This window comes from Zingiber officinale, chromosome 3B (genome assembly GCF_018446385.1).
Source record: "Zingiber officinale cultivar Zhangliang chromosome 3B, Zo_v1.1, whole genome shotgun sequence".
Lineage (NCBI taxonomy): Eukaryota > Viridiplantae > Streptophyta > Magnoliopsida > Zingiberales > Zingiberaceae > Zingiber > Zingiber officinale.
The window spans coordinates 24,691,830-24,719,726 of NC_055991.1; the positions used below are offsets into that span (position 1 = coordinate 24,691,830).

General features: G+C 37.7%; 1 non-coding gene across 1 annotated transcript; it reads left to right on the forward strand.

Annotated features, from left to right (window-relative positions):
• Positions 1-24,702: 24,702 nt before the first annotated feature.
• On the forward strand, positions 24,703-24,808 carry LOC121968853. Its single transcript, XR_006108381.1, has one exon. It is a non-coding gene; the product is annotated as a small nucleolar RNA R71 (small nucleolar RNA).
• The last annotated feature ends 3,089 nt before the right edge of the window (positions 24,809-27,897 follow it).

Below are 27,897 nucleotides of genomic sequence, written 5' to 3' on the forward strand. Positions count from 1 at the left end.
TAATCCTTAATGCACTCTCCTAACTCTATCCACAAGTTTCATTAATGAGCATGATCATAGAAATAAACCTAGTATGGCTTAAGCATAGGTCTCTTGTGCACGGTGCAAATAAGTAACTCAAAACCCTTCAAGTTTTAATCTTTGTCCTAGTCAAGTCGTCATCCAATTTGAGTTCCTAATGTTTTCGATGATAGACACTTACCTGCCACACACATGGTTCATATTTCTCAATCAACCCAAGGTCTCAAAGGCATGCTCGATATCAGGAGAACCATAGAAGTCATTTCCCCAGTAACCTAACTCGGTTTCAAAGGGGTGACTTTCTAGTTTCGACTCACGACAACTGTTTTTTATATCCTTTTTTTTCACACTCTTTTTTTTCCTCTTTTTTTTCATCATACACCTTTTTAAACACATGAGAGTTTATAGGCACATAAGTTGGGATATTTTGATTTTTCTAAATGAGTTTTTCAAGATTCGATCCTCATCCAGTAACCAAAATGAAGTTTGAGAAATCACCATGGAAATTAAGTACTAAACAAATAGGATGAATCATGACTATTTCAATGATATCAACTATTCAAGTATCAAGTCAAAGTGTAGTGAAAGTAAGATCCTTAAGGCTAGGCCAAGACTAAAACTTATTTCTAATTGATACTTAGCTAAATTCATGCTATTCAAGATAAAGAAAAGAAGTACACTAAATATACTATCATCATTTACAATATCATGGATCAAGATAAAGAACGTGCTAACAATTTGCTTTAAGACAAGAAAACATAAAAATAGAGTTTGATGTTCTCAAGATGTATGCCACAAAAAATCAAAACAAAATGCAAGACATAAGTAAAAATAAAAACAAACAAAGCAAATCAAATGCATCCCCCCAGACTTAAACTTTTCATTGTCCCAATGAAAACTAAAAACAATGTGGAGGAGATTTTAAGTAAGAGAAGTTACCAAGTGATGAGCTCCAAATGGTTGACATTCATGTTTTTAAAGATACTCCTCCATCCAATACTCACATTCCTCCACAACTTTGAATTCTACAACAATAAGATAGACAAGAAAAATTAAGCAGAGGATATATATTTATTATAAAGAGAGAACTAAAGACATAAAAGAAAATAAGGAAAATGAACTTGGGTTACCTCCCAAGAAGTGTCTGTTTAAGGTCATTAGCTCGACCACCTCATTAGATTCATCTAAATCTTGCTCTTGGATGGGTAAGATATTTCAACACACTCCTACCAAGGACTCTTATTATGGAGGGAGCTTTCAATATAGGAGTTAAAAAGTGAAGTATAGTTCTCTCCATCTTTGTTTTCTTTAAAGTTCTTTGGGGTGGTCGAAAACGGTTCAGATTGAGCTTCCAATTATTAGCCCAAGTGAAATCTGCACATGCAAAGAAAATATAAATCTCCCACAAATATATTAGATAAGATAGAGCCATAACCAAATTAAGATAAGCAGAATAAGAAATAAAAACTGAATCACATCCAACAAAGTCAATGATAGGTACCTCTATAAAATTTTCCAAAAGATCACAAGAAATACTAACCTTACTTTACTGAGAAATACTTGAAATTTCTAAACATGTTGATGTGACTTCCTCTGAATCAAATGATGGTTCTGGCTATGGCTCAGGTGTTGATGATATCAATGATGGTGATTCTTGAGACTCTGCTATATCTACATGAGTCCCTATACATTGGTCCACAACATGTTCAATCCTTACAACTCTTACAACATCTAAGGATTGTGTGGACAAAGGAGGTGATTCTTGAGATGCTGCTTCCACAACACAGCTCCCTACACATTGCTCCATATCAACATCATCTACATAAACATTAAAAAACAAACCAACATCAATATCCTCAATAGGAGAATCAACTATAGGAGGATCAATAACTTCACTTGCAGTTTTAAGTTGATCTACCACATCACATTCATCATCTAAAATTTTAATTTCACTATTTCCAATAAAACATGGAGGTAGATCTAAAAACTCGTTATCCACTGCATTATTATCACAATCCTCATCTGAAGAGTCTTCATCTTTTTACACACTATGAAATCTGCACTCAACCTTACCAGTATCACAGAATTTTTTAAAGTCATTGTTCTCATTGACCCCCACTAACCTTTGTGGAAAAGGAATCCTTAGCGAAGGTCTTGGGGAAGATACTTCTAACTTCCCATATTCCCTTTTAGCTTGTGGAGGAGATTCAACTTGCTTATCTTGTGTTGGTATGATCAATCGTTGAGGGAAAGGTACTTGTGGCATTTGGGAACCTCCTGGAATAATGGAACTAAGTTCATGTGGTCTTCTATTGTTCTTCTCCTCAATTCTAAACATGTCCTTCTTCAGAAGTTCTTCATGATTTTTTCCAATTCTCAACCCAACATCATCACACTTTTCACTAGATCTTGTCTGCGGAGGAAGGGGATCTTCTTTAAACCAATTTGAAACAATACTTTCAATCTTTGCCCCTAAATGTTTGAACTCCCCGTTCTGTGACTTGTGATTTTCAAAACTCATAGATGGTTGAGTTACAATTTGTTTGATAGGCTCTATAGCATTTATGGATTGCACTTCTTGAATGTTTGAGGGAAATTTCATCCAACTTATGTTCGACCATTCATGGAGGTTCAATGTCACTTGATCAATTAACATATATGCTTCATCTACACTTTTGTCCATAAAAGATCCTCTAGCTGATGAATCCAATAAACTTCTGTCTGAGAAAGAAATTCCCCCATAGAATATGTGCAGAATCAACCATTTTTCAAAACCATGATAAAGGCACTGTCTTTGAAGACTCTTGAATCTATCTCATACTTCAAACAATGATTCTCCATTGGCATGAGCAAAATTTGTTATGCAATTCCTCATATACACTGTTCTGCTTGGAGGGAAAAAATGATTCAAAAATTGCTTATCTAATTTCTCCCAACTTGTGATACTTTGAGGATGGAGAGAATATAACCAAGTCCTTGCTTTATCCTTGATACTAGAAGGAAATGCCATCAATCGAACTGCATCTGCTGATACTCCTTCACATTTCACCATATCACAAATCTCTAAAAATATTTCAAGATGCAGATAAGGACTTTCTAATACTTCTGTTGGACCCTGTGGGTGTTTTGATGTGATCAACCAAGTTGGTTAGGTCCTGCTTTGTATTTGATCCATGTGTCTGAGTGTGCAGGAGCTTAGGAGCGTAGGAAGTCGAGCGGAAGACGCAGCTAGTGAGAAGGACGGCATGGGAAGGGAGCCGACGGGCTCGGTGTGTCTGAAGGACGAGAGAGCTGCGGAAGAGTACTCCGATGGACGAGAAGAATGTGCACGGCGTTCGAGGGACGAGAAGCTGAACAGAAGCCTGCTCGAGGAGAAGGTCGGAAATTGGGTTCGGGTGAGCCCTATTTCGGTTGGCCGAATTACCCAAACTATCGGAGCATCGGAAGCCAACGCAATGGAGCTGGAAAAGAAGCACAAGCTGGAAAACCAGCTTGAAGGCGCCTTCATGAAGCATGAAGGCACCCTCAACATGAAGGCGCCTTCAACAGGTCAGAGTTGACTGTTTGCGCTGCGGATAAAATTTTATCCGCTGACCGAGCTGGAGGCGCCTTGAACCTTGTTGGAGGCGCCTTGGACCCTCGGGATAGACTTTCCAGGAGCTATATAAAGGCCCCTGGAGCTAGGAAATATTCATTCAACTCAGTATTAGATTTCCTAGCAACTGTTAAGCTTTCTAAGTGTGTAAAAGGCTTCTCCGCCTTCAGCAAAGGAGTTTTCTTACTGCGCTTTTCATCGCCTTGGATTAACAACCGTCTTGGTTGTAATCAAGTTAATTTCGGGTCTTCTCTATTTCTTTCTGCTTAATTGTTTTATTTTATTGTTGCTATTTTTTGAGTTGAAAGTTTGAGGAGGGTATAATTTTTATTTGCAGGCAATTAACCCCAATCTTGCCGGCCTCCGCTGCACCTATAATTGGTATCAGAGCAAGACCGCTTCAGAAGGACTAACCGCCGACTGAAGCACGAACGATCAAGACGATGGCCGGAGCGAATATTCATCCCCCGAAGTTCGACGGAGACTTCGCGACGTGGAAACGCCGGATGGAGGTATTTTTCAAAACAAAATTTGACATTTGTTTAATTATGAAATATGGTTATGCAGTTCCAAAAGATAAATAAGAAAACACGTGGAGCAAGAAGGAACAAGCCGATTTTATCGCCAACGGAAAGGCAGAATTCCACCTTCTTAGTGTGCTGCCACCACAAGAGGTAAGTCGAATCGGAAGCTACGACTCCGCGAAAGACCTCTGGGAAAAATTCCTGGAGCTTCACGAAGGTACCTCGGAAGCTAAGCTAGCGAGGCGCGACATCCTCCAGACCCAATTAACGAACCTCCGGATGAACCAAGGCGAGAAGGTAGCGCAACTCCAAGCGAGGATCAAAGAGCTGATACACACAACTCAACAATCTTGGAGAAGAAGTAACGAACCGGGACTCGATCAGGTACGCGCTCAACGCCTTCCCGAGAACTCCCGAGTGGGCCTCCTTAGTAGATGCGTACTACATCTCTAAAGACTTCGAGGTAAGTACTTTAGAACAATTGTTTTCTACTTTTGAACTTCACAAATCTCGAGTTGCAGAGCCCAATGGAGTAGACAAGATAAGTCAGAACATTGCCTTGAAGGCAAAAATAAATGGTTCTGACTCCGAAGCCTCGGTTGACAAATCCGAAGCGGCACTGCTGGTAAGACGCTTCAATACATTTTTTAAATCTAATAAATTTAGATCGCAGACAAAGAGGCATCAGCAAAGAAAAAGGACGGTTCATTGCTACAACTGCAACGAAGAAGGGCACATCAAGGATGACTGCCCGAAATTGAAGAGCAAACAGAAAGAGAAGAAAAAGACAAAACACAAGAACCTGAAGGCCACTTGGTCAGATTCGTCATCCTCCGAATCAGACATCGAAGAATTCTCGGGGTTAGCGCTAATGGCGAACCATCAGCTGGAAGAAGAGTCAAGCTCAGAAATGAGCATAGATGAAGGGGGAGGAATATCAGAAGAAGAAAGCTACAGTGAAGGGGGAGCATCACCGAGTCAGGTAAGTAAGGTACGCAATCTAACCCCGACTCAGTCTTTTTGATTTATTAAGTCTCTTTCTAAAGACCTATTCAAATTAGAAAAAGAAAATGTTGAATTGAAATTGAAATTAGCAAAAACATGTCCACTTGAGATGTACGATAATCTAAAATCAGAAAATGATAATTTAAAATTAGAAATTAAAAATTTAAAAACTGATGCATGCTTAAAAAGATTTCCAAAATCAAAAGTTAGAATTTATGGAAAATTGAATTAGTACATTAGAAATCATCAGGGTCAACTTAGAAGAGTGCCTAAGAACTATGTACCCCCTAAATTTTTGAATAACCCTGTAGGAAGGAACCTCTATTGGGTTCTGAAATCTGTGCTAAATTAATTTATTTAATTAAAATCTTACAATGAGAAAATTAAACTTTGAGTTTCTTTATGGAAGCTTTGTCTAAGGAAGTGGTTGTTGCTCCAATAATCAAGAAGGCCTAGTGCCTCGCCACGACCTGGAAGCTGAAATATTGAAATAAAATGTTTAATTAACTTTCTGAAAAAGCATTAAACTTAAATAGTGCTTTGAAAGTTTTTTTATTTTTAAATTTTTTTCTAAAAATTCATTTTACTTAGAAATTCTTTCTAGCAAGTCATTTAACTTAGAATTTTTTGTGGAAAATTCAAGAAATTCATTTTAGTTTGAATTTTTTTTGAAAAATTCAAAAAAAAAACATTTCTACTTAGAAATTTTTTTTCTACAGTTTACTTAGAAATTATTTTTTTTTGGAAAATTCATTTTACTCAGAAATTTTTTTTGACTTAAGAATTTGCTAAATATTTTTACCCCGTTTTTGCTGTGATCAAAGGGAGAGAGAAAAAAGGTACAAGTTTAGGGGGAGTTAGGAAAATGAAAAATTAAAATTTTTAAATATTTTTCTAAATCGAGTTGTAATTTTATTTATTACAAATTTATGCTTAACATGTTAGTTTAGTAGTTTTCTTTGAAATTACTTTTTGTCTATTTTTTTACCCTAACTTGAACTTGGATTGATGCACAACAAAAAGGGGGAGATTGTTGGACCCCGTGGGTGTTTTGATGTGATCAACCAAGTTGGTTAGGTCCTGCTTTGTGTTTGATCTCTGTGTCTGAGTGTGCAGGAGCTTAGGAGCGCAGGAAGTCGAGCGGAAGACGCAGCTAGCGAGAAGGATGGCACGGGAAGGGAGCCGACGGGCTCAGTGCGTCCGAAGGACGAGAGAGCTGCGGAAGAGTACTCCGGTGGACGAGAAGAACGTGCGCGGCGTTCGACGAACAAGAAGCCGGACGGAAGCCTGCTCGAGGAGAAGGCCGGAAATTGGGTTCGGGTGAGCCCTATTTCGGTTGATCGAATCACCCAAACTATCGGAGCATCGGAAGCCAACGCAATGGTGCTGGAAAAGAAGCACAAGCTGGAAAACCAGCTTGAAGGAACCTTCATGAAGCTTGAAGGCACCTTCATGAAGCATGAAGGCGCCCTCAACATGAAGGCGCCTTCAACAGGTCAGAGTTGACCGTTTGTGCTGCGGATAAAATTTTATCCGTTGACCGAGCTGGAGGCGCCTTGAACTTTGTTGGAGGCGCCTTGGACCCTCGGGATAGACTTTCCAGGAGCTATATAAAGGCCCCTGAAGCTAGGAAATATTCATTCAACTCAGTATTAGATTTCCTAGCAACTGTTGAGCTTTCTAAGTGTGTAAAAGGCTTCTCCGCCTTCAGCAAAGGAGTTTTCTTACTGCTCTTTTCATTGCCTTGGATTAACAGCCGTCTTGGTTGTAACCAAGTTAATTCCAGGTCTTCTCTATTTCTTTCTGCTTAATTGTTTTATTTTATTGTTGCTATTTTTTGAGTTGAAAGTTTGAGGAGGGTATAATTTTTATTTGCAAGCAATTCACCCCCCTCTTGCCGGCCTCCGCTGCACCTACAACTTCTCCACTAAATTTGTGATCTTGTATCATGAAAATTAACTCTGGGTCTAGTTGGAAACTTTCTGCTTCAATTTGAGGTTGCACAATTGGAGATAAAATCTTGCAGAAAAGGGTGTAGAAAAATTTCTCATGGGCCTGCTTGACATGTTAGTGCTCATGGATATTCAAGAAAAAAAATAAATTGAAGAATCAAAGACAAGAAATAAAATGCAATATGAAACACAAGAAAGAAAATGTAGAATTTAAATTACAAGAAAGAAAGTGCATAATGAAAATAAGAAAGAAAAGACAAAAGGAAAAATAAAAAGGTCTAGAATAATTCATATGCTAATCAACTAATGTGTTTATAAGTTCTTGCTATTCTTGATGCCTTTATGAAGTTTGATCTTCTCATACACAAGAACAAGATTGCAAGATATATTTGTTCAAAAGAAAAGAAGAAAGAAAGAGAAAAGTTAGATCAAAAGAAAAACAGAGAAAAGTTAGACTAGGATGTTAGAAATAAAAAAATGCAGAATTTGAATTGCAACAAAAAGAATTGACAAGAAGTAAAAAGATATACAAGAAAAACAGAATTCTAAAGATTAGATTCAACAATGCAAATGTAAAGAAAGGTTATGTTATGTTTAGTCTAACTCAATTGATAATCTCTAATGTTATAGCGCAGTCCTCGGCAACGACGCCAAAATCTTGTTACGAACCGTAAGTGTACGGTTATGTCGTCAGTAATAATAAAAGATATCATATCCACAGGGACTGTTGATTAAGCACTAGTCAACTTCGCACAACAAATTATTTAGACAAATCTAAGATTGGTGAGAAAAGAGAGTAAGAGAAAGAGAAGAGAAAAGAGAGAGAATGGATCTTAAGAGGGATTGAGCTTAGAGGATGGTGGATGATGGATTCTAGGATTTCGATTTCCTTGTAATGCTAGGTGATGTTACATAGATTGCTTAGTTCCTATCCTCTATGTGCATGCTCTTGTAGGAAGTTAGATTCATTACCGACTCTCCCTTGCAATGGATAAGCCGACATGATCTACTACTCCATGTCCTATACTACTAAATGAGACTGATTCCTATGTTGTTCTTACACGGGCTTGCCTGTCACGTGCGTCCCTTGGATAATCAACATAGAAATACACTAACACACAATAACATAGAAATAGAAATAGTGATTATGCCCGATCCCCTACTTCCTTGTAGAGATTTACTTCTCCTTTCAAGGTGATACCCTAAGTCGTCCTTACACGTGCATGTTCCTGTCACGAAAGTCCCTCAGATAATCGATCTAGGGTATCCCCCCTATGGGATTAACAATTTTACACAACCATTTGATAAAACATGCAAAAGATATAAACAAGATTCCCACACACATTACATCAAACATGAACAAGACATCAACAAGTCATTGAATAGAAGACATGGCAAATTTACTTAGTTTTACATCACCATCACATCACAAATACTTCATATATCCTAGATCTAGAGATCTACTCCATTGATAAATATGAACAACCCCAAAACATATAGAAAAGCATACTTACAACGCTAGATTTGAGAAGAGGGGGAAGAAGAGATGCTTGTCGATGATTCCGATGTCTTGGGGATGTCTCCTCGCTCCGGAGATAGATGGATCGCCAAGGGATGGAGGAGAATGAAGCTCTAGGGTTTCCCTCTAAGGGAAGAACCCTTCCCTCAAGGAGAGGGATGAAGTCCCAGATCCAAGATGAGTCAAAGAATGGAGATCTTGACTCTTATATACCTCCTCCAAATTGCCCAGGAAAACCAGGAAAACAAGAGTCCGGTAAATCGGATTTTTCACCCATTAAACCAAGTTTTCTCATGATTCACCCTGAACCAAAGTTGTATCTCTTGAAATTATCTGATACTTAGATTGAGTCATGTCTCCAACCGAGCCGAAAGTTATGGCGGTTCAATGTTTGGTCTGCAGTCTGGGCAGAGGTCCAGCTGAACTCGCAGTTGGGAGGCACGACCGTGCCATTTAGCATGGGCAGACAAGTCTCTCTCTCTATTTGACCTGAAGGAAAGTTGTAGATCTTGAAGTCAGCTATGTTTTGGTATAAAGAACATTCTAAAACTCCAACGGAGCATAAAGTTATGACCGTTTTACGAATGGTCTGCAATCTGCCCAGAATTCAGCACAGCTCTATTTTGGCATGGCACGACCCGTGTTCTTCGTCACACGGTCGTGTGGGATTCACATGGCCTCACACGGCTCCCTCCCAGGTTGAGTCACACGGTCGTGGCCTTCCTCTTCTCTGCCAAAGTCACACAACCGTGTGGATTCACACGGTCTTGACCTTCCTTGCCTCTGGAAAGTTGGCACGACCGTGTGTTGCTTGGCCATGGATGTTGGCACGACCGTATGTCATACACGGCCATGGCTTGATTTACTGCTGTGGTGGAGCACGACCGTGCCATTTGGCAAGGCCAAAACAAGCTAATGGCCACACGACCCATTGCTCCTATGTGTGTTTCAGCTCCATTTTCGCTCCAAATAGCGTCTTGTCAATCAAAATAAGCAAAGAGCAGATCTACGAACAAAATATAATGGAAGTATGACATCTACTATGAATGGTTAATTAAAATAGGTTTACTTTTCTGCTTAGCTTAGAATGGTTAGTTAAAAAGATTTATCAAACCCTAATAACATAGCATTGGAATGGATTGGGATGATAGTACGTCAAGGAAGTTTTGTCAAAGGCATGTCTAGGCTGAATATTGTGTATTCTACTTGGTGCACTAGACTTAGTGGATCTGACCGAAGCTAACCCAATCAAACATGGGATGGTTAGACCAAAACCTAGTATTAAAATTTTTTAACAGGAATATTTTGGAAAGTATTCAGCAAGTGGTCCACCGTTGATATACAAGAAGGTCATATGCCTCGCCACTGAATTGTAAACTTATCCTTAGGAAGCCTACTTGATTAACCCAAAGCTAAGTCTGAATTTAACATGGGTTAAACAATCTTTTTTGTATAGGTTCTTTATTTTACCTAATCGAATCAACATAACTTAACCTTAAAATCAAAATTCTAAGCTAATCAAAATTAATTAAAACTTAAAATTAATTAAAACTTAAATTCAAACTTAAAATATAACTTAAATCTTAAAATCTAAAATTAACTAAAACTTAAAATTAATTAAAACTTAATTTCAAACTTAAATTAAAACATAACTTAAATCTTAAAATCTAAAATTAATTAAAACTTAAATTAAACTTAAAACATAACTTAAATCTTAAAATCTAAAATTCATTAAAACTTAAATTCAATTAATTTAAACTTAAATTTTTTAAATTAAAACCTAATTAAATTTAAATATAAAATTAAAACTTAAATTTAAAATAAATTTAATTAAAACTTTAAAACTAAAATTTAAATTGAACTCAAAACTTAACTTTAAAACTTAATCAAAACTTAATTAATAAACTTAACTATTAAACTAATAAACTTAACTTAAATTTAAAATTATTAATTCAAACTTAAATTAAATCAACATTATTCAAATTAAGATTAAATCTTAAATTTTAAACTCAATTAAATTCAACTTAAAATTAATTAAAACTTAATGTTAAAACTTATTTTTAAAACTTAATAATTAAAAAAAAATAAAAAAATGGTTCGGTCAAGCAAACACACCATTACTCAGAATTGTGCACCGAACTAGAAAAGTCAAGCAATTAATGGTTTGGTCGACCGAACCCGAGGATCCATTGACCAAAATCATAAATTCATAGCCAAAAATTGAACTATCTTCAATTATTTCGTTGACCGAACGCTGGTTCAGTCGACTGAAATCTAATTTATACCTCATCTAGTGCGTAAAATTTTATTTGGTTCAATTTATCGATCGACTGAAACATATGTTCAGGCAATCGAACACCAACCACTTGTCAAAAATAAAGGGTTTTTAAGGGATTGGTAGACCAAACCCCTTATCGTTCGACCGATCATACTCTATAAAAATGATACTCAAGCAAAGGCCTGATGGATCGAAAGCGCTAGAGGGGGGGGGGGGGGGGAATAGCGCTCGTGGCTATTTCATTTTTCAAAATCCGTAAATCGTACGTGAAACTAATAGAGTAATAAGCAGCGGAATAAAGACAGTCAAACACAGAGACACAGGGAATTACTTCGTTCGGAGCCTAAGGCGACTCCTACTCGAAGGCCCGCGATCCTTGATCACTTCCGGTGGGCAACAACTATAATATCGTGAATAAGTACAAGGAAATAAGTACAACTGGAATTGAAACAATACCGACAACAAAGTAATAACTGAAGCTTCGGGTCGTCGGCGACTGTAACAGCACTTTAGAGTCGTTTCTTGAGCAGCACACAGGAGAAGGAAAGCTTGTCAAATCGTTGTCTTTGGCTGCACCCTCGACCCTCCTTTTATATGAGGTTCCGGGCGCCTGGGACCTTTCCGGGCGCCTGGAGTGTGACGTGGCCAGCCAACCAGGTTGCTCCACGTGGCAAAGTCGCGCAGGGGATAATATTTGGTCCCGGGCGCCCGGACCACCTTTTTCCAGCAGGTTCCTCACCTGCAAACAAAGGTTAGTCCGAGCAAAATACCCTGCAAGACAGCGTTAGAATCTGATAAAACATAGTAAAGAATAAACGACAGTCTTCGGACTGTCCGAGTCTGACTTAGGATTTCCTACCGGAAACCCTAGGTCGACCCGACGCCTACTGTTCCCTCTACGGGGAACGCGTCCTCACCTACTCCCCTCAGGAGAGATTACCTGATGCCAGTCTGGTCCTTCAGACCAACTGGACTTTTCGCCTAGGGTTGCCACCCCCTAGGACCTAGGGTTACCGCCCCCTAGGGTTTTTCTCCACCTAGGGTTACCGCCCCCTAGGACCTAAGGTTACCGCCCCTTAGGGTTTTCCTCCACCTAGGGTTACCGCCCCCTAGGACCTAAGGTTACCACCCCTTAGGGTTTTTCACCTGCCTAACCGCAGCTAGGACTTTCCTGAAACACTCATTTAAACATGTTAGATCACACACTAACTTAACTTTGAATCCTTTGCCATTATCAAAACTAAGGTTCGATCGTCGGATGCTTCCTGCACCAACAATCTCCCCCTTTTTGATAATGGCAACCGAAATTCAATGTTAAGTAAAAAATATGCAGTTATATATAAGCACAAGAAACAAGATAAGCGTGATAGCAAGATAAGCATAAACATAGCTCCCCCTTAATACAAGCTCCCTTTAAAATATTTTCTTTGAATTTCTCTACTCTTTCTTTGAATTTGAATTATTTTTATCTCTTTCTTTGAATTTGAATTATTTTTATCTCTTTCTTTGAATTTCTCTACTCTCCCCCTTTGCCATATATAAAAAATGAGCTAGTTTTGAAAAAACTTAATTTTTCAAGACAGAAATTAGCAAAAAAACGTTTTATTCAGGCAAGGAGCAAGTGAAAGGCAACAATATTTTTCAAAATTTTGTCAATTGATATTGTTTGAAGTGAACTTCAGAAATTTTTAGACAAAATTTTCAACTTTAGAAGTTTTCAAATAAAAAGTTTTCAAACAAAATTTTTAGCTTCAGAAATTTTCTGAAAAATATTCAGGTTTTAAAGAAAATTTCCAAAAAAAAATTTCAAAGCTTTAAATAATTTTAACTTCAGAATTTTTCAAACAAAAAATGTCAACTTCAAAAATTTTCAAACAAAATTTTCAGCTTCAGAAATTTTCTTGAAAAAATATTCAGGTTTTTAAAGAAAATTTCCAGGGAAGATTTTCAAAAAAAAATTTCAAAGCTAAAAAAAATTTTCAACTTTAGAATTTTTTCAAAGCCAAAAAAAATTTCAACTTTAGAATTTTTCAAAATGGTTTCAGTTTAAATAACTAAAAAAATTTTTCAGAATAGAGGACACTTGAAAATTTGGAGAAAGTTGCTTTGAAATGAATTTCAAGAATACTTAAGGCAAAGGAGAAGCGATAGCCTTATTTTTTAATAGCTTGTCATTTTGTTTTAGTAAGGTATCAGAGCCCTAAAGTCCAAGCATGAGTAAAGATTTGTTTTGATCAGGTATCAGATCTCTTAAGTACAGACATGTTTAAATTTTAATATTGCCTCTAGAGAACATCTTGCCAATTAGCTAAGTTTAGAAAATAATTTAACTAAGTTTAGTTAGAGAAAACTTAATTAAGTACTTTGCTTTGAAAACCTTTAGCTTATAGAGGAGTTATGATTTGAAGGTCAGGTCATAAATAATTTTTAAAGCTAAAAAATAGCTTGAATTTTCGAAGATATGCCAAAAATAGTTTTTAATTTTGAGGCCAAGTCAAAATTTTTAAAGAAAAACTAATTTTAAAACTGACTCAAAATCACTCCCCCTTAATTAATGCCTTAATAAATTTTTGAGTTCAGGAGTTCAAGCATGAGTGGTTAAAAAATTATTTTTCTAATTTTCCATCTCACTCATTCTAGATTAACAAGCATGTTTAGCATATGAGTGAGTGTGAGATGGAGTTTACTTTAACTTTACAACATTGAAAATATCAGTTAGAATTCCAAATGGGTGACCATTATTTTTAAGATTTAAGAATTAATTGAGTTTAGAATTTCAAAGAATTTTAATAACTTCTGAAAAGAATTTTGAAATTAATTTATAAAGATTTTGAAGATTTCTCAAATGATTTTGAAAAGATTTTTCAAATAATTTTGAAGTTAAGTTTAAAATATTTTTGAAATAATTTTGAATTTGTAAATAATTTTGAAATTGAGTTTAAAAGATTTTTGAAATAATTTTGAAATTGTGTTTAAAAGATTTTTGAAATAATTTTGAAATTAAGTTTAAAAGATTTTTGAAATAATTTTGAAATTGTGTTTAAAAGATTTTTGAAATAATTTTGAAATTGAGTTTAAAAGATTTTGAACTGATTTTGAAAAGATTTTTCAAATAATTTTTAAAAGAATTTTAAATAAGTTTTAAAGATTTTGAAATGATTTTTCAAATAATTTTTAAAAGAATTTTAAAAGATTTTGAAATGATTTTGAAAGGATTTTGAAAAGATTTTTCAAATAATTTTGAAATGAAGTTTTAAAAGATTTTGAACTGATTTTGAAAAGATTTTTCAAATAATTTTTAAAAGAATTTTAAATAAGTTTTAAAGATTTTGAAATGATTTTTTAAATAATTTTTAAAAGAATTTTGAATAACTATCAGTTTGAATTTTTAAAATTCCTTAGTCATCTCACCCATCTAAATTTTCAATCAGGGAATCCTATAATTGTTGTGAGATGAATTATGGTTGAATTTAAGGGTCTGGTTTAACTTTGTGTTAGATTCAGGTTTAGCTTTGGGTTCAACAAGTAAGCATTCTTTGGATAAACTTCTGGGCTATGGTGAGTCACAAGGTACTCATTAAAGTAACCATGCCTTCGAGGTTTCCCAAATAGTCCTACCCATTGAGCTTAATACTAAACCTTGGTCTAACTAGTTAGGATTCATTTAAGGGTAGCTTCGGTCAGTTCCACTTGGCCAAATGCACCAGGTCGAAGCCATATCTTCCTAGACATGCGATGCCCAAGCTTCCCTAACGTACTATCATCCAAAAACTTCACCAGTACTGTGGGTCAAGTTAAACCTAGCCCATTTTGATCTAACCTTAATTACCCTGCCGGGTAATCTACTCTTGTTTTACCCATTTCGGGTAGATTAGGTTCAGTTACCCTGTCGGGGAGTTCAGTTGGGGGTGCCAGCGAGTCTGGATCCTCCATCTATTTTTATTTAACTTAAGTTGAAATTACTTTTAATTTGAATTAATTTCGAATTAAATTTTGAATTTTAATTTAATTTCAAATTTTTAATTGAATTTTTAATTTTTAATTTAATTTGAATATTAATTTGAATTATGTTCTTAATATTATTTTTCTATTAGCTCCCCCTGGATCATAGCCTCAATATGGTCTATCAAGGTAATAGACTTGATCCTTGGGGACCCAATAGTGACCATTTCCAACTTGATTAACCAAGTTGGATTTTGGCACTCATGCTTGGATAATTTTTCTATTATTTCTATTGACTAGTGATAAATATGATTTGTATTTTATTTTAGTTTTAAATCCAAGTCCAGTTTTGTTGTAAACGGCTCGCTGTTTTCCAAGAATCAGATCCAGATTCTTGGAGCCCAAGGTGAACCGTTCCAACGTGTCCTTGAGTTCTTTAATTTGAGCTTTCAAATTAGAATTTTCTTCCTCAAGTTGTTGGACTTGAGTTGAACTTCCAATTTGAACTGACTCAGTTAAAGAGCTCGAGTCAGTCGCTTCCTTAAGGGCTGTTACCTCCTTTTGGAGCGACTTAACCCGGACGTTGGATTTAGCTAACTTTTTTACTAAGTAAGGTAATAATTCATGCATGTTATCTAATTGAAATTCTGCGAGTAGTGAACTTACAGTGGGTTTTGGTCCTTCGGAAACGAATGCGGTTTCGTGGCTTCGATCAGACTCAGTCTCGGATTCGCTCTCAGTTTCTGACTCATACTCGGACTCAGTTTCGGCCACGGTTGCTTGTACTAGTAGAGCGAGGAAGCTCGTCGGTTTGGGAAGTCCAAGTAGGTCAAGGGAGTGACCGGATACTTGGCACGAAGAGAAAAGTCCAAGTAGGTCAAGGGAGTGACCGGATACTTGGCACAAAGAGAAAAGTCCAAGTGGGTCAAAGGGATTGACCGGACACTTGGTGGGAAGTCCTAGCAGGTCAAAGGAGTGACCAGATGCTAGGCATGATGTACCAATAGGTCAAGGTTGACCGGATGTTGGTTTGAGAGGCTTAGGACTTGGTTTTGGGAAAAAACCAAGAGCTGGATAGATCAGTGGATCGATCCAGGCCTTTCCCAGCGAACAGAGAGCCTCTGGATCGATCAGTGGATCGATCCAGAGGTCTCAATCAATCAGTGGATCGATTGAGACGCTGCTGGTTCGCGCGATAAGCGCTGGATCGATCCGTGGATCGATCCAGGCGTTTTCTCCAGAGCACAGAGGCGCTCTGGATCGATCCATGGATCGATCCAAAGCCTCCCCGATCGATTGGGAGTTTTCGAATTGATCGGGATCCGACCGTTGCGTCGTATTTGAGCTGCAGGCATGCGATGGCTGCGACATCTCTACACAGATTCATTTCAGATCTTCACCAGCTCCTCCAAAGCTCTTCTCAAGCTCGAGATCGCCAGTTCTTGAAGGTTCTTGGAGGCTCTTCCAAGTCAAGAGGCGGATCAAAGCAAGAAGAAGAAACTAGGGTTAGGGTTTGTGCACTCATTGTAAGCTTGTAAGCTTGTATTTCTTTACTACCCTTTCTTCTTCTTGTATTGAGTCTTGTAGGGCTTCTCCGCCTTTGGTAGTTACCATAAAGGAGAGTTTTATTAGTGGAGGGTGTGTGTGTTGGTGTGGATCCTTGGACTAGTCACCTCTTGTGAGGTGGATACCAAGTAAACCAACCGTGTTAACATTGTGTGATTTGTTTCTGTATTTTCTGCTGCACATCTTTGAAGAAACAAGCAACGCCGAACACCGGGCACGCGACGAGCTATTCACCCCCCCCTCTAGCTACTTTTGGTCCTAACAAGTGGTATCAGAGCGAGGCCGCTCTTCACCGGAATCATCGCCGGAAGGGGCAAACAAAACAAGCAAAGCTCGAGGGTGAAGAAGTTGGAGCAAATTCATCAAAGTCAAAGAATTCAAGAAGCTCAACTTCAAGATGCAATTCCAAGATGGACTTGGATTTGACACAAGGGTGGCTCCATCGTACACATCCACAAGCTTCGATTCTTGGAGATCAAGAATCGAAAATTTCTTGATGATGGAGATAGAGCAATGGTTTGCTCTCATGGAAGGATTTGAAGCTCCAACAAACTCCAAGGGCAAGCTTCTCAAGAAAAGCAAATGGAGCTCGGAGCAAGTCCAAAGGTGTGAGGCCAATGACAAAGTGACCAAGCTTTTGGTGAATTTATTGCCAAGCACCATCCTTTGCAAAATTGGAGAATTTAAAGATGCAAAGGATTTATGGAGCAAATTGGCCAAGCTTCATGAAGAGATCCCCTCCACTGTACAAGAGCAAGAAGTATCCAGAGAGGGTGACTCTTTGGAGCAAGACCAAGAGGAGGACTCCGAGGTTGAGAGATGTTCAACCTCCGAAGAAGAAGTCCAAGAAGAAGCTTCATCCTCAAGGGAATGCATCGAAGGGAACAAGGAGGGAGCATACTCCTTGTTTCATATTCAAGATGATGAAGCCTCCACCTCTAGGATTGAGGGGGGGCGATCCTTGGTGACGCCGGATCAAGAAGAAAGAGAAGCCTCTACATCCGGGTCAAGAGACGAAGAGGAGGAAGAAGATTTTACCTCCACAAGTCAAGAAAAATCAAATGGAGGGGAATCAAGGTCCGATCAAGAGGAAGCTTCCACCTCCGGATCCAAAGGAAAAGATGCCACCCCTACAAGCAAAGGTATAAATATTTCAATTAATAATAAAAATCATATTATATGCTTTGAATGTAGGGAACATGGGCACTACAAGAGCAAGTGTCCTAAATTGGCCAAGAAGAAGGGCCAAGTGGCACAAAAGGGCAAGGTGAAGGCCAAGGAGACCATCCCCGGAACAAAGAAGAGCAAGGAGCACATTGTGTGTTTCTCTTGCAATCAAAAGGGGCATTACCGGAGTCAATGCCCTAAGGGGAAGAAGATGGTCAAGGCTCAAGGAGGAAGCTCAAGTCAAGGGGGAGTCTCTAAGGTAAAAAGGAAGGTAACTTTTATTGAGCCTACCCCTTTAAATTATGGTAAAAAGCATGATAGTTCTAACTTATATCATTTTAATTCTATTTACCATGAAAATAGGAAGCATGATAGCCTTAAGGAAAAATATATAGCTTTTCAAGCTAAAACCACCACACCTAGAGCTAGGAATGTAAGTAAAAGTCTAGGCAAAAACTCTAAGGATTTTAGCTACAAGCCTAAAAATAAAAATGCTCATAAATTTAATGGAAAACCAAAGACTAAGGACTTAGTGATAGAAAATCAAGTCTTGAGGTCAAGGCTTGATAAAATGGAAAAGACCCTAAAAAGGATGGAAAATATCCTAAAAGGGCAAAATGAGCATAGCCTAGGTCTAGGGGTACAAAAGTCATCCAATGGCCATAGAGGTTTGGGATACAAACCCAAAGCCAAAAAGGATGTGCCTAGTTATCATAGGGTTCCATATAGTTATGGAACAAGCTCCAAGTCTAGTGGGCAAGCCAAAAATACAAGGGAAGATATCCCTAGAAGTATCTTTGCAACCAAAGTGACTAAGACTTCTAAGAAGTCTAAAAAAGTTACTAACAAGGTCACAAGGGAGGCTATCCCTAAAGTTGACCTAGGAAATGTGATCAAGGCTTCTAAGAAGCCCAACAAGGTCACTAGGAAGGTATCTAGGGAAGTTATCCTTAGTAAGTACCTAGAGCATCCAAGGAGCACTAATAGGTGTTGGGTTCCTAAGAGCATCTTCTCTACCCCATAGATGGGTTAGAGAGTGTCAACTCCGATTAGAATGGTAGTTAACCCAACTTTGAAGAAATTGACACTCATGGAGCATTTTCAAGGTTTTTGTTAACCTTTGAAAATGAAATGGAATTATTATTCACTCTTTGAAAGAGTAAAATGTACCTAATGGTGAAAAATTGATTTTATCTTAAATGGCATAAATTGAGAAAACCTAGAGAAATACCAAGTTGGGATTTTGGTATTCTCTTAAAAATTTAAGGCAATCCGGGCCTTGATTTACGTGTTTACTCTTGAGGAAAAATGGAATATGCCAACATTTGAGGATATGCTTAATTTTTAAGTGGCATAAACAAATCAAGAGAAATAGAAATGTCAATTTAGGTTTTGACACTTCTTTGAAGCATTTAGGGCAATCTAGGTTTAACGTTTTAAGTTAAAACAAGTGGAAATAGCTAAGTGGTTAAGGATACTTAGATAGGAAATCTAGGTATATCTTATTTATGCTAAACCTTGCCATGATTGTTTGCCCATCATATGCCATGACATCATGTCTATTTTTGCATTCATGTTTTATTATGAAAAATCCAAAAATACCATGTCATGACATTCATACATCATGTAGTTATAGGATATTTTCTTTTGAAAAATTATTTCCTTTTGATGTATGCCATAACATAATCATGCATTAAGTTTAATTCCTTGTAAATAAGGACAAATGGCATTTAACAACACTTATTAACAAGTGACATCCTAGGTGGATGTCTAATATCTCTAAAATGTCTAGATAGATATGCATGATCCCTAGAATAGGGCAAAACCAAAATCTCACATCTCACAAAGACCTATAAGATGACTTGTATGTGTTTTAGTGCACATTAGATACAAGTGAGATGTTAGGATGATGAACAAAACTCAATATGTTGATTTAGTGCATTCTTTTGAGTTTTAAGTTCATCAAAACACATAGTTATGTGTTTTCCCATCATTGGGAAAGCTAATGTACAAGTCATGTGCATTAAGCCCAAGGAACATGGTGGGATATTGGTTTTGAAAATATTTTTAAAATACTTTTGGAAAACCTTGGTGAAGGCTATCTTTTGATAGTAATCATTATTGAATAGTTAGACACAAACTTGAAGAAAACACTAAAGTTTTTGCAAGTTTTCAAGTTTGTGTCAATCTTTGTAAATATGAAGTATTTTCTTAGAAAACTATTTTTCCATGATAAAGTATACCCTAAATAATGTCTACACAAATTTTTACGATTTTTGGAATTTTGTAGAATTTTCTAGGGGTTTCTGAAATTGGCTGAAATGGAATTTCAGCAATTTCAGGCCTCCAATAGATTAGTGGATCGATTGAAGTGCCTCAATCGATTAGTCAATCGATTGAGAAGACATTTCTCGCGAGCAGAAGCTCGCTGGATCGATCAGCCGATCGATCCAAGAATACTGAATCGATCAGTGGATCGATTCAGCAGGGTTCAATCGATTGGAACCCAACTCCAATCGATTGAAGATGCTGATTTTGGCTGGGAAAGCTTATTTTCAGCATTTTGAACCCATTTTAGTTTAGGTAACCATTCCAAACCCCTGAAAATACATTTGTATACATAAAAAGCGTGTTTTCGTGTGGAAAACAAGGATGGATTGGTTAAGGAAGGCTAAGTTGAAGTTTAGTTTGAGGTTTGTTTCAAATTTTGAATATATGAACCTCAAAACTTCTAAAATTGGGTTTCCTAAAGTTTTAGGGATTCCAAGTCATTGTTGGTGCAATGACAGAAGTTACCACCATGTCTTTAGGGGGAGGGACTCTTTAAAGACATGAAAATTATTTTTCATGAACCTTGGAAGGTGGTTAACCTTCTGTTAAGAACATGCTCAAGGTTGAGCGTTTGAACCTTAATGGGGAGTGGATATCCTCATTGTTCAAGTGGTTTCAAGTGGATAATGCTCAAGGATGGGCATTTTCCTACATTGGGGGAGAATGTAGGGTTAAGGATAATGAAGGGTATGGGACCTTCATTATCGTGTTGATCACAACGAGTGAAGTTGTGAACAACGATGAGCAACTCTTCAGGGGGAGAGTTTTCAACAAGTGAATTTGTTGATGTGTGCCCAAAAAATGGGGCATGGTTTGATGTGTGCCAATAGGGGGAGAATGAAAGGGAGTAAGTTAGACTTTTATCACCTAGAGGGAGTTTGCCCTCTTAGGGGGGAATGAAGGGCTTAACTTATGTATTCATTACCTAGTGGCATGAAGAAGGTTTAGGCTATGTGATTAGCCTAACTTACATGTGGTATTGTAAGTGATAGTGTTGGTATTGTCAAACATCAAAAAGGGGGAGATTGTTGGTGCAACATCCCTTAGGTCAAGGTTGACCTAGTTGACCAAGCTTGAGTCTTGGTTTGGGTTTCGATGTTTGACAATGCAAGGTTGATTGAAGAAGAGTCAAGTAGGTCAAGGATGACCGGATACTTGACTAGGAAGTCCTAACTGGGATGTTAGGCAGAATGAAAGACCTAGTGAGTGAAGCTAGGCAGAAAGGAAATCCTGGTGAGTGAAGCCAGGTGAAAGTCCTAGTGAGTAAAGCTAGGCAGAAGGAAATCCTGGTGAGTGAAGCCAGGTGAAAGTCCTAGTGAGTGAAGCTAGGCAGAATGGAAGTCCTGGTGAGTGAAAGGTGAAAGTCCTGGTGAGTGAAGCTAGGCAGAATGGAAGTCCTGGTGAGTGAAAGGTGAAAGTCCTGGTGAGTGAAGCTAGGCAGAATGGAAGTCCTGGTGAGTGAAGCCAGGCAAGGGAAAATCCAGATCGGACATCTGGTGTTGGGAAGTCCAAGTAGGTCAAGGGAGTGACCGGATACTTGGCACGAAGAGAAAAGTCCAAGTAGGTCAAGGGAGTGACCGGATACTTGGCACAAAGAGAAAAGTCCAAGTGGGTCAAAGGGATTGACCGGACACTTGGTGGGAAGTCCTAGCAGGTCAAAGGAGTGACCAGATGCTAGGCATGATGTACCAATAGGTCAAGGTTGACCGGATGTTGGTTTGAGAGGCTTAGGACTTGGTTTTGGGCAAAAACCAAGAGTTGGATCGATCAGTGGATCGATCCAGGCCTTTCCCAGCGAACAGAGAGCCTCTGGATCGATCAGTGGATCGATCCAGAGGTCCCAATCGATCAATGGATCGATTGAGACGCTGCTGGTTCGCGCGATAAGCGCTGGATCGATCCGTGGATCGATCCAGGCGTTTTCTCCAGAGCACAGAGGCGCTCTGGATCGATCCATGGATCGATCCAAAGCCTCCCCGATCGATTGGGAGTTTTCGAATCGATCGGGATCCGACCGTTGCGTCGTATTTGAGCTGCAGGCGTGCGATGGCTGCGGCATCTCTACACAGATTCATTTCAGATCTTCACCAGCTCCTCCACAGCTCTTCTCAAGCTCGAGATCGCCAGTTCTTGAAGGTTCTTGGAGGCTCTTCCAAGTCAAGAGGCGGATCAAAGCAAGAAGAAGAAACTAGGGTTAGGGTTTGTGCACTCATTGTAAGCTTGTATTTCTTTACTACCCTTTCTTCTTCTTGTATTGAGTCTTGTAGGGCTTCTCCGCCTTTGGTAGTTACCATAAAGGAGAGTTTTATTAGTGGAGGGTGTGTGTGTTGGTGTGGATCCTTGGACTAGTCACCTCTTGTGAGGTGGATACCAAGTAAACCAATCGTGTTAGCGTTGTGTGATTTGTTTCTGTATTTTTCGCTGCACATCTTTGAATAAATAAGCAACGCCGAACACCGGGCACGCGACGAGCTATTCACCCCCCCCTCTAGCTACTTTTGGTCCTAACAGCGGACACGGGCAAGGCAGGACCGTGTCTTAGAGACACAACCAGGTTAGGCGGATCTTCACGTAGTTGTGTCAATTGACACGACCTAGGTCTTCTTTGCCTCAGTTGGAGTCACATGGCCGTGTCAAATGACACTACCTCACTCGACTTCCTCTCAAGTTAAGTTACACAAATGTCATTTGACACAACCCACCTCTTCCTTTTCTTTGCCAAAGTCACACAGCCATGTGGATTCACACGACAGTGTGGATTCGCACAGTCTTGGACCTCTTCTTCTCTGCTAGCCTTAACTAGTCGTGTGAGGTCACACGGCTAACTCCTTGAGGTGTGTGAGGGCTGAGTTCTTCTATAGCTTTCCTCCTCTTCAACTTTGTCGGTGCCTCCACAACCATGAGAGGATCATGATCAGCTCGTGGAGGTCGTTGAAAACCTAAAAACAAAATTTAAAGACAAATAAAACAACTAACAAAGAAAGAAGATTGCTAACTTAATGGAAAAGAACCCTTGAGTTGCCTGCAAGATATGCTTGTTTTAGGTTTTTATCTCGACCCCACTTTCATTCATTACAGACTATACCCATGGAGGGATGACTTCCTCTCCTAGGGTTGGTTCTTCAAAATCTTCCTTCATCCTTGCCCTTGTCGGGCAGACATATTTTTTATTTTTGTTTAGAGGCCTCCATTCCTCTATTACCGAACTAGGAATGACATCCGAGGGCCACCCATGAGGAAGGAAATCCCATTTTTCAAGTTGGTGTGCATCTACCCTATTTTTACCATGAAGGGAAAAGACATGGTTAGAAGATTTAGGCGATTCCAATTCTAACCTTTCCTTGCATATAACTAAAGATAATCTGTGATTTTTAACATCAATTAAAGCTCATGTAGTAGCAAGGAATGGTTAGTGGGTGTGATGCAACTACTCACCTCTATTGGCACATTTTTTTATTATACCCATAGGACACCTGCATGAATGATCAGTTAATTGCAATGTCATAGTGGTGAGCTTAAAGTTTTTCAAACCTAGATTATTACAAATAGAATAAGTAATGAGGCTAATTCTTGCCCCCAAATCACAGAAATCTTTTTCAAAAGTAGTAGTCCCTATCTTGCAAGGGATGGAGAAGCTTCCTATATCTTGTAACTTGGGTGGTACCATATTCAGAATCAATGCTCTACATTTCTTAGTTAATGCCATGGCCTCATGTCCTTCTTTCTTTCTTTGGGTTGTTGTAATCTCTTTTAAGAACTTAGAAAACTTTGGCATTTGATGAATTGCATCTATCAATGGAACCTCGATGCAAATCTCTTTAATTTTCTCTAAAAATTTGCTGAATTCTTCATCTTTCTTTGTCAAGTCAAGTCTTTGAGGAAAATGGACTGTTTGACTTTGGGTGGATTGTGGAGGAGTCTCTTCAACCTTGTTAGTAATCTCCTCCTCATTTTGTATTTCACCTAAGTTAGGTGAGGGAGGGGAGAGCTCTCTTAGAGTATCATGGATCTTCCAAGGCCCGTCCGCTCCAGAGCTCAATCCTATTACAATGTTCAACCAGATTCACATTTACTTTTCTTGGAAAATCCCCAGGTGCTCTTGTAGATGAAGAAGTCATTTGGGCTATTTGGCTATCTAGAATTTTATAATACTTTTCAAAAAATTTCATTCTTTAATTAAGTTGCTTGAGTTAATTCTTCATTTCCATTTAAGCCACGTGGACCTCTTCAAGCAACTTTTTGATTTTTGACTATTGATATCCTTATGATGCATGTTGATATTGTTGTTGAAAATAGCCTTGTGATTACCCCAGTTAGTAGCTTTGCCTTTGACTAATGGGTTGGCCTTGGTCTTGGTTGTTCTTGTAGGAAAAATTCGGGTGGTTCCTCTATCTCGGATTGTAAGTGTTGGAGTACGGATTAAGTTGAGAAGATATGGCCGCAAGTGGACAAGCTTCTTGCACATGTTTCTCACTTCCACATGCGTCACATACTCCTACAATGACATTCATTATGTTGGTTCCCATTGATTCTTACTTCTTTGTTAAGGCATCAATCCTTGCTGACAAAGCGTTACTGTGTCAACATTAAATTTTCCTGATGCTTTAGTTGGATTTCTAGAAAAGGAGCTTCCACTTCTTTTAGATGTCCACTGATGGTGGTTAAGAGCCACACTCTCAGTAATTTCTTCAACTTCATTTAGACCTTTGTTCATTAGTGCCCCTCTAGTAGTAGAGTTGAGAGACACTTTAGTGTCCTAGTTGACGTCGTTATAAAATATGTGGATGACTAATTATTTCTCTAGTTTATGATGAGGGCAAAGTCTGAGCATATTCTTGAATCTATCCCAAGCTATATATACAGACTCTGTGTCATCTTGTTTGAAACTAGCAATCAAATTCTGCATGTGTGAGATTTAATTTGGAGGATAGAATTTGTCAAGGAATAATTGTTCGCGCTACTCCCATAATGTGATACTACTTGCAGGCATAGAAGTGAGCCACAACTTGGCTCTATACCTCAAAGAAAAACAAAACAATATCAATCTCACTGCTTCAGCCGGGGCTCCATTCATTTTTATTGTCTCACATATCTCATAAAATACCTCTAGGTGTTGGTTTGTGTCTTCATGTGGTTCACCCCCAAACTGATATTGTTGCACCATGTGAATCACCACAAGCTTTATTTTAAAATTATTTTCTTCAATGGATGACCTAATGATGCTAGACTGAAGCCCACGAGTATAAGGTGCTGCATAATCCTTAAGAGGTTTGTTTACCATTTCAGATGATGCTTGTTCTTCTTGTTATCTTTGTAGATTTCTTCTTCTTTGATAAGTTCTATCAATTCTAGGATCAAGTGGAAATATATCTTCTACAAGATTAGATCTTCGCATGCAAGAACAAGATTACATGAATTCCAATTGCAGAATTCAAATGCAAAGAAAAACAAAGTTTTCAAATATAGAGACAAGAATCAAAGTACAGGAAATTCAAAGTGTAGAATTAAAATCCAGGAAGGAAATTGCAGAAATAAAAGTAAGCAAATACAAGATATATCTATAAAAATAGAATTGCAGAAATATTTACAAAATGTGAAAGCAAATAAGTTTAAAGTAACTCAAATATTTATTATTTAATGTTATAAGTGCAGTTCCTGACAACAGGGTTAAAAACTTAATATGAGTCCGCAAGTATATGAGTGTCATCAAGTAATAAAAATATCGATCCCATAGGAACTAGATATAAGCACTAGAATCTAAACACACGAACTAGCCAAACTATTGAAAGGTTGAAGATTGCAATCACAAATGTAAAGGGAAGTAAGAAGAGAAAGAGAGAGAAAGAGAAAGAATGTTGAGGAACTTGGTTTGGGGCAATGTTTTAGGGGTTCGGTTTCATTGTGATGTTAATCAATGTATCATGGATCACCTATTGTCCATCCTCTATTCATATACGCTTGTAGGAAGTTAGATTCCTATGCACTAACACTCAATAACATAGATATAGAAATAACAATTATGTCTAATTCCTTACTTGTGGAGGATTGCTTTTCCTTTCAAGGCAATTCCCACGATGTCCGGAAACTCGATACCCTTATCACTAGGGTCCTTCGATCATATGATCTAGGGCATTCTCCCTATGGGATTAGCAATTCTACACAAACATTCAATCAAACATAAAAATTAAGCTCAAACACATTACACACACAAGATCAAATAGATATAAGGCATATCAATGTCATATAGATAGGAAATTGGCAAATTCATGAGTTTTACATCAATTCACATTACAATTACTCCCTTAATCCTATAATAAGAGATCTACTCTATAACTAGGAGGATTGAATCACAAGACAAAGATCAAAGCAAAAAAAACACCGAAACTCAAGAAGAGAAGGGAAGAATGCTTATCATATACGAAGAGTGGTCTTCAGATCCAATCCAAGCTTCTAGAGTGATGGAGACACTGAATTTAGCTTCAGATCATCTAAGAAAGTGCTAAAGAAGTCTAGATCTTGTCTAAGTTGGATCCCCTAAAGGGGAGAACCTTTCTCTCTTGAAAAATGGGAAGAGGTCCCCTTAAATAGAGCTAGGCATGGGTCTGGCACGGCCTGTGCCACGACGACCGTGTGAATCCACATGGACAGAAGCTACCTTCGCTCTGGTCCAATAGCACGACCATGTGGATTCCACATGGCCGCAACCTACTTCGTCTCTAGAAATTCCACATGGCCATGTGGATTCCACACGGTCGTAGCCTGCTTCTTCTTCGTTTCATTAACATGGTCGTGTGGATTCCACATGGTTGGGGCTTGCTTGCTCTGCTTTGTGGCATGGTTGTGTGGGTTCACACAGTCGGAGCCTTCTCATCTGGGAATATGGCACGACCGTGTGAATTCCACACTGCCGGGCCCTTTTTATCATTTGTTCTCTGAGTCATCTACCAACGTCCTTTTCACTCCAAAAGTGCATCTTGTCAACAAGAAAACACACAAGAGCATATCTCTGACAAAGTATAGTAATTATACTGAAAATATAATAAGAGGTGTAAAAGTGCATAGATCAAGCGCAAATAAAATATGTTTACGTACATCAAAACATACATAAAAGTGTATACAACCTATGCATATCAAATATTTTATAGTTTAAAGTTTAGGGTGTATCTATGACTGTGTAGCAGCTACTTAGTAACTTTTAATAAAATTATCTTGAATAATTTAAAATGATTTTAATGGAGTTTAATTTTTTTTACTAAGTTGGTAAGAGTATTATGATATAATAGTGTTCGGAGTTTAGGATTTAGAATTTAAGATTTAAGATTTAACTATAAATATGTAATATTAACTAAGTAGCTTTACTAAAAACTATTTAATAGATTTTACAATTGTTTTATAGTGATTTTGATTAATTTTATTGAAATTTAAGTAATTTTAATCGATTTGAATGGATTATTTTGATATATTAGTCTCTTATATATAGTAATTTAATTTGATCAAAATAAAATAATCAATTTTTTACTTGGTAACCCCTACAATATCCCGACAAGTAGAGTGTCTTTTTTATTTTATTTTTAAAGAATATTCTTTTGGCGATTTACCCTTTTTGATTTTTAGCCCCAAAAAAACATTTAACAGCCATTGAACCAACTTATAAATCAATATTACATTAATATTGTGCAAACTCCAGTTTACGGTATTCTAAAATGATAAAATTATATATATCCATATCTATTATTACAAATTTTTATATTATAAGGCCAATTTATCGGATTTGTTGAGCTTTTTCAGTAAGGACGCAATGATTTCATGATTAGGTCAAATTTAGGGAACGACCCATCTTGACTCGAAATTTAGCAGATGGGCGGCTTCAACGCTCCAGATTAATCAATTACGTAATCGAGAAGTTAAATAATATAATTAATATAAATAATAATCTGATGCAATTAAATAAATGTTAATGTTCTAACTTGGTCAAAGATGTTCCACATTAGTTAACA